This window comes from Panthera onca, chromosome B3, assembly GCF_046562875.1.
Source record: "Panthera onca isolate mPanOnc1 chromosome B3, mPanOnc1 haplotype 2, whole genome shotgun sequence".
Classification (NCBI taxonomy): Eukaryota; Metazoa; Chordata; class Mammalia; order Carnivora; family Felidae; genus Panthera; species Panthera onca.
In genome coordinates this window covers 128,139,129-128,150,527 of record NC_138344.1, presented here as the reverse complement: position 1 = coordinate 128,150,527, position 11,399 = coordinate 128,139,129, and the positions used below count along the sequence as shown (strand labels likewise).

The window sequence follows — 11,399 nt, the reverse complement described above, 5'->3', positions numbered from 1 at the left end:
TTAATGGGGTTTCTTTTGCTTGTTTTTGTTTTTGTTTGTTTATTATTTTATTGTTGTGTTTTACAGAATTACACTCAGGTTTGACATTTTCAGTAACATTCTTCCCTCTCCCTCACTTACACTGAGCTATCCTTAGGTCTTTATCTTCCTATTTTCCATCTTTCCTTACAGGTTTTTGTTGTTATTGTTTTAACAATGGCTATTTTCTTTTCAATTGTGAATGAATGCCTCCTAATTCTGTCTCCGATATTTTTTTTCTCCTGAAAACTGAGTCTTGATCATCTTCCATCAATACCTATCCCTCTTATTGTAAAAAATCACCTTACTATTATTATCTGAAAACTAAATGATATGATCATTGTTGTGCCAAATTAAAAATTTTGGTAAACGTACAATTACACTCCAGGGAAGAAATTGCATTTCACAGACCTGTTCTAACCTCCTTGACCCATTTCCCCTCTGTACCATTTCCCTTATCTTCTGGTAAACCTCATTCTATCTATTACTACACATTTTCCTCCAGAGAAGTCCTGATGTCAATTATAAATTGTTGGAAATTTAAAATAACAATTTATAAAACATAAACTAAGTACAAGGCACTCCTGTAAGCACTACACACACATTATTAACTTACTGAGTTTTATTATTATAACACATCTAAAATAGTCCTATAAATATACTCTTTGTTTTATATATGAGAAAACCACATCACAGAGACATCTACCTATTGGTCAAACATTGTTGAGTTGGGTCTTACACTCGGGCAGCCTGGATCTGGAGTAATGTTCTATAAGGGGCAGAAATTAACTTCAATGTTATTGACTCCTTACTGCCCATCATGCTATGAATTAGTGATTGCAGTATTTTTAAACTTATCTTCTTCCCTAATCATATAATGAAAACTTTTGCCCTACTTTAAAAGAATTGCAAGCATCAAGGACCTCACAGGGTGGTATTTGTGGAGAAGAGCTCTGTTGATTGCCTAATGTTAGATCCCATATGAGTCTACTTGTACAGTGCCAGGCTTAGGTACATTTTCTAATTATTCCCTACTGCAGTCTGTGCCTGAGACAAGAAATCAGGGGTCTGTGTTTGCTTCACCCATTATTCCTTCATTCATGTGTGCATTTACCTGTTCACCATTACTCCTTTATTCAGAAAACATACATTGAATGTTACCTAATCTCTAAGTACTATGGTTGTTTCTGATTTGATTAAGGGAGCTCACAGCATTTGGGAAAGCTAGAGACACAAATAGCTAGAGTGCAATTGGTAAGAGTCACAATATGAATAGGATAGAATAGAATAGAATAGAATAGAATAGAATAGAATAGAATAGAATAATAGAATAGAATATGAACAGATTGCTATGGAAACATAAAAGCGAGAGGGACTTGCTCCACTAGTTGTCTTGTTGCTCTATGGGGAAGGCAAGAGGACCAAATCTTGTTGAATATGTTGGATTTCAGCACATAAAAATGGGATATGTATCGTATCAAGTATGCTCAGAAGCATGTAGAGCCAAGTATGTCCGGGAACTAGAAAGTGTTTAAGTGGCCGAGGTACAGGATAACTAAAGTTTAGGATACTTGATGTGAGGTGGGGCAAGTTAAAAAAGACAGGTACCAACTGCAAAGAGCTTTTGAGCAACCTAAGAGCTCTAGAATATTCCTTGTAGAGTGGGCATGACATGATCACCCCAACTCCAAGCTGTATGAGAAATAAGCAGGAGCCGCAGAAATCATATAGGAGGCGGTAAGTTCCAGGGCTCACGTAGAGGTGGTGGGAATGAAAGGCAGGGAACAAATCTAAGAACCATTTAGGGCCAGAATTGGTTTAATGTTTATTTTATCTTAGAGAGAGAGAGAAAGTATGAGTGGGGAAGGGAGAGACAGAGGGAGACACAGAAGCCGAAGCAGGCTCCAGGCTCTGGGCTGTCAACACAGAGCCCAAAAGGGGCCTCGAACTCACGAACCATGAGATCATGACCTGAGCAGATGCTTAACGGACTGAGCCACCCAGGCGCTCCAGAGCTAGAATTAACAGATGTGAACAGGTGTGAGGAATGGGGCAGCAGTAGGAGTGTAAGTTCTATCACATGGATTAGGAAATGCAGGGAAAGAAGGCTTTGAAATGAGATGAAGATGTGCTTAATACTTACAATGTTTAACTGGAAGCACTTACAAGTATCCCAGATACAAGAGTGCAATGCATTTCAGTCTGGAGAGAAAGAGAAAAAAAAAAAAAAAAAAAAAAACGGGAATGGAAATATACATGTGAAGAGCTGTAATCAAATTGGTGATACTTGAAGCCAACAGAAATTGATAATTGCACAGAAAAGAGTACAGAGAGGAAAAGGAGAAGAAAATTGATGACACTTTGCTAGAACTGAAGTGGCAAATTGAATTTGTTTCACCAGTGACAAGTTAAGGAACATTTACCAGAATGCTTGATAGATTTAAAGGATAGAGTTTCTTTTAGTCGCACATCTTGAAATTTATTTTTCTTTACCACACTATTGCTACTAAAATTTTAAGTCAGCTATATAATAGCCTTAACATTTATTTGCTTTTGTATGAGTACCCCTCCTCTGAATATTGTTCTTTGAAGCAGGGCTCTATGAATATAAGATCTATATGGTTTAAAGCTCTCTGTTCTCAGGATGTGTTGGGAAGGAAACTTATTTTGCAATCAGTTTCAGGCATAAAAGGAGGTACTTTTTATTAAAACAACAGCGTATAATTTTTTTTTTTTTTTGAAAGCTTCTTGGACTGGGGAGAAACTTCAACTAGGAATTAAAAGACTTGCAATTTTATTCTGCCTGTGTCCGTAACTTTGCGAAGCTCACAAGTCATAGCACCTCTTTGAATGGTGCCCACAGGGGCTGTAAAACAATGTAAGCCATGACAAAGATCTTTCAGATGTCCTCGACTCTGTATTTCTATGATAATCTTTCTCCATCTTGAAATTTTGCCAGCTATTCTCCATGTTCCCTTTTCTCTAAACTTGGCCTTTATGTAGCTATCACGACACTGAGACCCTAAAAAGAATTAACTTAGCTCTGCCTCCTGCAGTTGAGTTTTAAGACGTGGCTGGCTGGTCTAGATTTTCTAATTACAAGTCAAGTTAAAGGCATGAATGAAGCTTGCACTGGTTACCGATATAGAAAACAATGTACAGCCCAATGCTCATCGTTGAGGAGTTTACATTGACTGAGACAAATTCTATCGATGGTCTCGTGAACGACTCAACAATAAATAAAGGCCAGAAGTTTTCTCTGATCATGAGTTTAATCAATCATGATCTCACTTGATTTTAATCAGTTTCATTACTTGCCTGTAAAAGGAAGGTGGGTTAACTTGCAGTAATTTTTGTCATGTGAAAAATGCACATTTAAAACTGTTGTGTTGGAAGTTAATAAGGGAAGAACCTGGTAAGCATTTACACCACCACTCATTTTGCTTTATAAAATTTTTTAATGTCTGTTTCTTTTTGAGAGACAGAGAGAGAGCGCGTGAGCAGGGGAGGGGCAGAGAGGGAGACATAGAATCCGAAGCAGGCTCATGGCTCTGAGCTGTCAGCATAGGGCCCCAAACAGGGCTCAAACCCATGAAACATGAGATCATGATCTGAGCCCAAGTCAGACACTTAACGAACTGAGTCACCCAGGCGCCCCTACTCATTTTGCTTAAATCTCACTATCTATGCCTATGTTTGCATTTGACAGGACTAGACTAAGCCTGAGCTTCGTAAAGCCCTTTAGCTTGTAGAAGACAATGGTAATAAGCAGATGTGGTAAAGAATTATACAAGGCAGGGCGCCTGGGTGACTTGGTTGAGCATCCAACTTCGGCTCAGGTCATGATCTCACGGTTCCTGAGTTCTAGCCCCACATCAGGCTTGCGGCTATCAGTGCAGAGCCTTCTTTGGATCCTGGGTCCCCCTCTCTCTCTCTGCCCCTCTCTCAAAAGTAAACATTACTTTTAATGTTCCCTCCACCTCTCTCAAAAGTAAACATTAAAAAAGAAAGTAATTATATAAGGTTATGACATTGGGTATGATCTATAAAACTTTGCAAAAATATACACTATGAGCCAATTTATGAGTCATAATTACTGATCTTTGCTTCCAAAATCACCTTAAATATTTCAGGATTAACCAAATTTGAATTGACACTAAGCCCTTTGACATCAGATATTGTGTCTTCTTTTTTTTTCTTTCTTTCTTTTTTTTTTTTTTTTTGTATCTCTAGAATCTATTCCAGTGGGCAAGATATTCATCAGCATTCAAAAAATTTGCTATATTATAGAATATTAATGCTAAATTAGAATTGTTCATACTTGATTTTTCACAGATACTTATTCACTCAGTATATATTCATGTGTACTTACTATGTGTCAGGCACTAAAGATTATGCATGGGGGAGACAAAACGTAAACAGCAGACATTTATTTTTTACAGTTCTAGAGCCTGGAAGTCTGAGAAGAAGGTGCCAGCATGATGGGATGAGAACCTTCCAGGTTAAAGATTCTCATTTTGTCCTCACATGGTGAAAGAGGGTAGGGATCTCTGTGGGTCTCTTTGTGGCACACTGATCCCATTCATGAGGACTCTACCCTTATGCCCTAAGGACCTCCCAAAGCCCCATCTCCTTATAGCATCCCATTGGGCATCAGGATTCCAACACTAGAGGGTTATGATAGACCACAGCACTCACCCGCTACATTGACTACAATGTCCTAATGTACCATTATAACTGTTCAGTAATGCGATAGGTCATGAATGAGTTACATATACCCTGAAACACAAGTCTTGGTTCCAGTTGTTTTAATACAATGTGAAAAAAAACACAAAATTGTAAGAAATTAATAAAAAAATGTACTTTGTGAATCATCCTTAGGATAGACATACTGGTAGGTATCATGTCAGACCGTTAACTCCAAGCTGAATACCCATGTTTGGTGATAATGTTGACCCGAAAATCTCAGAAGTTATGCAAGGAAAATGTATATATAGACAGCAACAACAAAATAAAAGTTTATTTGGGAGGAACTCCAGACAAGATAGGGCTGCTTTATACAGACTTTGTGAACTGTTTATAAAGCAATAAACATGCTTTTATTTTTTGATAAAGCAGAAGTAGTGACTTCTCAGGGGTGTGTGTGTGTGTGTGTGTGTGTGTGTGCGTGTGTGTGTAAGTGCATACGCACATGCACACAAGCGTATGTGTTTGCTTCCTGTGGGAACTGGAGCTTTCTTGGTAGAGCCTCAAAATTAATTTTCCAGCATCAGGGGTTGTGATCATCAAAGGCATGTCAGGTTTATGGGCTTCTCTCATTTTATTGATTGGTTCAAGTTACACTATTTTTAAGGATTTTATTTGCATTCATAAGGAGAAGGCAAGAGTGATTTAGTTTAAAATGTTTTTATTTTTATAAAGTAACTCTGAAAAATATAATATTTTACTTCAAATATCATTTCATGTCTACAGAATTAGGATGAACTTTATAAATAATACAAAGATACAATATAACCATCGCAGACCTTGAAATTTTCATAGCAGGAATATCATATGTCATATATTTTATCCTCTCAAAATAGACTGAGTAGAAGGAAATCTTTTGACCAGTTGGCTTTGTAGTTCATATGCAGAATGAAACTCAATATGGGATAGATCCCTGTTCGGGAGAAAGAATCCCCTTTATACCCTCTAATAATGTAGTTACTCCAACTTAGTAACTTATGCCTTGAAAAGAAATTTAATAATGTAGGATGTCTAGTCCTCAGCAGTAGGCTACCATCCCCTATTCAAAATAGGTGAATATTTGACTAAATGATAAGAAACACAGCCAGTAAAAGTAGGTGAGAATCAATTGGTTCATTTAGCTGGACCACACGTTCAAAACAAACTCCAAACCTATGTGTTGTGTTTGACTTGGTTTGTTTTTTTCCACGTTTCAGTTCTTCCAATGTACTTAAGATCAACCGTAGCTGTACATCAAAGCAGAATCTCTCTTCAATAACCCAGGCATTTTTCCAAAAGTGAAGTTTAAACTTATTTTGGTGTAATCTGTTTTATATTTATACATCTTAACTTAGAAATCTCTTCCTAATAATCCAATGGAGAAAAAAAAAATGTCACTTTGACAAATGGTGTTAAAGAAAGTGGCTATCCCTACGTTCAGTAGAAGCAGTGGAAGGAATGCCCCAAGGCAGAGTCCCAAGTCCTTGAGGGGGAATGCTAGTGACGTGAGCTGGAGGCAAGGATAGTGATACATAGGTTACACATTAGCAGCCGGGGGCACAAGACGCTGACCTTGTGGCTTCCAAGACCTTGAGGCTGACATATCCAGAGCCACAGGTGCAGGGCGTGTGCTCTTTTCTCCCACCTCTGCCCCAGGGTGACCCCTACACTCCTTATAATGCATTTGCCTTGCAGTTATAGCCCCCTACCCCATCTGAGAAAGGCTGCCTTGACTGTTCTGGTACAAACATCGTAGGGTCAAAAACTCCCGCTCCCAACCTGTGGAGAAGTCCCCCAAATGATTGCAAGCTGCCTCCATTTAGAGACCACCCCACTGTGAGTCTCAGCTCCTCCCAGCCCAGAGAGCTATAACAGATACCCAATCCTTAAACAACTTAGGGCCAGTGCCACCTCCTGGAACTTGCCTGCTCTCCCACCTTGAGAGTGTACTTTTGCTTTACTCAAATGCTTTGTGGTTGCTGCTTTCCCTGTGGCTGTCTTTGTTCCAGTGGGATTGTTGGGTATTATCTTTTCGTGGGAAATCCAAGAACCCAGACCTCCATTCACACACTGCAGACTCTCCTGCTGGAAATACACATGCAAACTAAAAGTAAAATTAAATCCCTATCAGCACTGTATAAAAAAAAAAAATATTGAAGATGGTTCAAAAACACAAATATAAAATTATAAAACTTCCAAAAAAAGAAAAAACAGAAAAAAACATGGGAGAAAACTCTTGGGATCTTGGGTTAAGCAAAGATTTATCAGCTATTACAACAAATCAAAGTCTATAAAAGAAAAAACAGACTACATCAAAATTAAAAACTTTTGGGGCACCTGGGTGGCCCAGTTGGTTAAGCGTCTGACTCTTGATTTCAGCTCAGGTCACAATCTCACAATCTTAGGTTGTCAGATCAAGCCCTTCTATGGCTCTGTGGAGTCTGTTTAAGATTCTCTCTCTCCTTCTCCCTCTGCTCCCCCACTCCCACCGCTGCTCACTCATGCAGCTACTCTCTCTCTCTCTCTCTCTCTCTCTCTCTCAAAAGAAAAAAAATTAAGAACTTTTGTTCTTTAAGAGACACTGGTTAAAGGATAAAAAGACAAGCTGCAGATTAGGATAATATATTTGTAAATCACTTATCTGATGTAGGACTTGTATGCACACTACATAACAAATTTCCAAAACTTAATAAGAAAACAAACAACTCAATTCTAAAAAATGGATGAAGGGTTTATATAGACATTCCACCACAGAAGATAAGTGGATGGGAAATATGCCCATGGCGGGAAGTTCAACATCATTTGTTACTGTGGGAATGCAAATTAAAACCATGATAAGGTACCAATATGTGTGTGGTATGAAAATGGCTTAAATTAAAAAGACTGACCATACCAAGTGTTGGTGAGAACGTGGAGGTATTTGGACTCTCATACATTGCTGATGGGAATGAAAAAATCATACACTTTTGAAAATCATTTGGAAGTTTTATAAAATGTAACACTCACACTTGCCAGATGAACCATCCATTCTACTTCTAGGTATCTACCCAAGAGAAAAGAAAGCACGTAGCCAAACAATGACTTACATACAAATGTTTATAATGGCTTTATTTGTAATAGCCCAAGGTTGGAAACAACCCAAATGTCTGTCAACTGATGAATGGATAAACAAACCAGTACATTCACACAATACAATACTACTTGCATTAAAAGGAATGTACCATTGATTCATACTATAACATGAATGAATCTCAAAATAATTATGTTGAATACAAAAAAAAAAAAGACAGAAAAAGAGTACTTATTGTATGGAACAATTTGTATATAATTCAAAAAAATAAATATTAACGAGAGTAAATAAGTGGTTACCTGAAAGAGAGGAGCTTGAGAGACATTACGTTAAGGCATGAGGAAACTTTTTGGATCGATGGGTAAATTCATAATTTTGATTGTGGTGATGATTTCAAACTTACAAAATTGCATATCTAATGTATGCAATGTAGGTATATCCATTGTACCACAACAGAGTTGTTTAAAAAAGTCTTGTCAAGAGTCTCACAATCAGGAAGTCTCTGAACTTCTCAAGTTCTAAAAGTGACTTTATTCTGAGATGTTTTTTTGAAGCCCACTCTCTACATTTATTCATATTAATATTTGTCATATCCATGGTATGTTTCTGTATAAATGGGGGTGTGTGTTATATTACATATATATCATTATGTACATATGTCATTTAATTTATAGACTACTCAAAACACATGGTTTTGACTAGCTGCTGGTTATTGACTCCTTTTTATTTCTAACTTGATATTTTTATTTATTTTATTTGTTTTTGTAATCTTTATTTATTTTTGAGAGAGAGATGGAATGAGAGTGGAGAAGAAACAGAGAGAGAAAGAGACACAGAATCCGAAGCAGGCTTCAGGCTCTGAGCTGTCAGCACAAAGCCTGACACGGGGCTTGAACTCATGAATGGTGAGATGGTGACCTGAGCCAAAGTCAGACGCTCAACTGACTGAGCCGCCCAGGCGCCCCTCTAACTTGATATTTTTAAAAATTTTAAAAAGAACATAGTGACTGAGGCTTCTAATCACTATGTGGGGGCTATTTCTCTCCTTTCCTTCTATCCCTGGGAGAAAATAACAACTCAAAGGCCATGATCATGAACTCTGAAAAAGACCTTTCCCTTTCCACTACATGGGCCGATATCAGAGAAGTTTCATACCCGTATGAGGCCAGGTGTTACGCTGGCTACAGGATAGTAGTGGACTGGAATTCAGTTTTGCAACCCTGAGTTGTATCAAGAGTAAATGATATTAATGTAGCAAAATCTGAAAAGTAAAGATTTTGCCAATGTATACAACATAAAATTATTATGAAGGAAGCTGAGTGAAATTGTAACTGATTTTTTTCCTTTAAAAAAATACAACGATTAGATCACTTCAGTTTCATGAGTGGCTCTTCATCAGGGGTGCCCATCAAATTTATAGGGGGAGATTTTTCAAAATGCACATGCCTGAACCCTCATTTTACACCCATTGGTTTGAGGAAAGGGAGACAAAACATGGAAAAGTCCCAAAAGTCATTTTGATATGAACTGCCAGTAGCAAACACTGATTTAGAAGAAAGAGATTAAAACAAAATGTGTCTCTATCACTAGATAATGGAAGGACCACAATGATCTCATCAGCTCCCATTCTGACATTAAAATAAATAGCATAACCTTGGCCATGGAGCTGATTATGCTCCAGTTGATTCAAAACTATTTAGTGTATTGACAAAGTTGTATCCCAGCCAGGTAGGAGGGAAGGTGTAAAGTATAAAAGTGCCTGAGATAGCAGACAATTTCACCACCACTGTGTTTTTACAGATTCTCAGAAGCTAGATATCATGGACTTAAGTATTTGAGTGTTTCATTTTGATTTCAAGGAGGTTTCAGTTCTTATATGCCCTGTGAATCATTGGGGTGGGTGTATTCGATTCTGGTAAGCTCTGATATGAACACATTGCTTTCAAACTTCAGTTGCCCTGGAGGTGTAGGCCTGTGCAATGTATTAAGTTGTCCAACACAGAGATGTAGTAGACAACTTTAGAGCTTGAGAGCATTTTATATGTTTTATCTGTAATAATGTTTGCTCTCCATGGGGTGTATAACTTGATTGATAATCTGCACACAAAGTTCTATGGTAAACATGTTATTTTAAATATATATTTTTTCTCTTTGATGTTCACAGCAGCCCTGTGAGGTATGTGTTATTAACCCATTTTAAACCTGAGAACACCAAAGCATAAGAGAAGACCAGGTGATGTTAAAGAGGAAACAAGAATGGCCCTAGCTTAACATTGGAAGGGACTTTGAGCAAGAACAAATATAATAGGGCAACGATTTTCCCATTGTTTCCATACAAAGTACTCTAATAAGAGTTTAACTCAGATGAAGTAATCATCACCATCATCATCATCCTGGATTTTTGAACATCTGGCACTAGAGGGTTTTATTTATGAATATCTGTAATGGTTATGTGTCAACTTGAATGGCCATGGGGTGCCCAGATTAAACACTATTTCTGGGTGTGTCTGTGAAGAGTTTCTGGATGAGATTAGCATTTGAACTGATGGATTCAGTAAGGTAGAACCCCCTCCCCAGTGTGGGTGGGTGTCATCCAGTACACTGAGGGCCTGCCTAGAGCAAGAGCCTGAGGAAGGAAGAATTTGCCCTCCACCACCACCCCCCCCCCCCTTTTTCTTTCCTGCCTCACTGATGGAGCTAAGATATCTCATCTCCTCTCTGTCCATGGACTGAAACTTACAACATCAGAGTTCCTGGTTCTTGGGCCTTTGGACTCAAACTGAATTACACCACCAGCTATCCTGGGTTTCCAGCTTGCAGACAGCAGATCATGGGGCTTTTCAGCCTCCATAGTTGTGAGCCAATTCCTATAGAAAAATCTCATAAAATATATCTGATATATAGATGAATCTGTTATTTCCTTGTGACTGCAAAGCATCATCTGATTTTGTTGAGGAAGATGTCTCTATCCCTAAAGGTCAATTAAGGTGGATTAAATCTACCTAAAGGTAGATTAATGGCTAACAGTCACGTTTCTGGTATGAGAACTCTAAGGACCAACTTGGTCTTTAGACTCTAATAAAATGTGGTCTAAAGATGTCATTTCTTTCTCACTGTTCTGATTAACTGCTCATATGGATAGCTGATTACTACATTGTCTGAAAAATTAATCAGCAGCCAGTTAAACAATACCTCTGATTTGGTTTAGGAGCACTTGGCCAAGAATGAGGAAAAAAATGTGTCAAATACCTACTGGTAACCAAACCCCCATGGTCACTGCTGAAATCTCATCAGAGATTGTTTTGACATTGTCCCAAAAATCAGATACCTGGAACTTAAGGAAATGAGGTTATTTAATCTAGCAAGTTCTGTATCATGTTTCCAAACAGAGTTGGTATGTTGTATTCTGTGGCAAGAAGTCTCCTGCAGGACTGGATCATGACTGGGGGCAGATTGTGTGAGAAAATTCAGATAAAAAGAATGAGGTGGATATATAGCAATTTCTTTTTTAGCTGCTTCAATGACAGCACAATTCTCCTAGGCAGATCATGGCTTGCCTCCTGTTTCAGTTATAAATTGCTATGTA

At 38.0% G+C, this 11,399-nt stretch overlaps 1 long non-coding RNA gene across 1 annotated transcript; it reads left to right on the top strand.

The window, feature by feature from the left end:
• Positions 1 to 1,389: 1,389 nt before the first annotated feature.
• On the top strand, positions 1,390 to 10,321 carry LOC132668521 (uncharacterized). Its single transcript, XR_009605594.2, has 3 exons — positions 1,390 to 1,755; positions 4,461 to 4,519; positions 9,978 to 10,321. It is a non-coding gene; the product is annotated as an uncharacterized LOC132668521 (long non-coding RNA).
• The last annotated feature ends 1,078 nt before the right edge of the window (positions 10,322 to 11,399 follow it).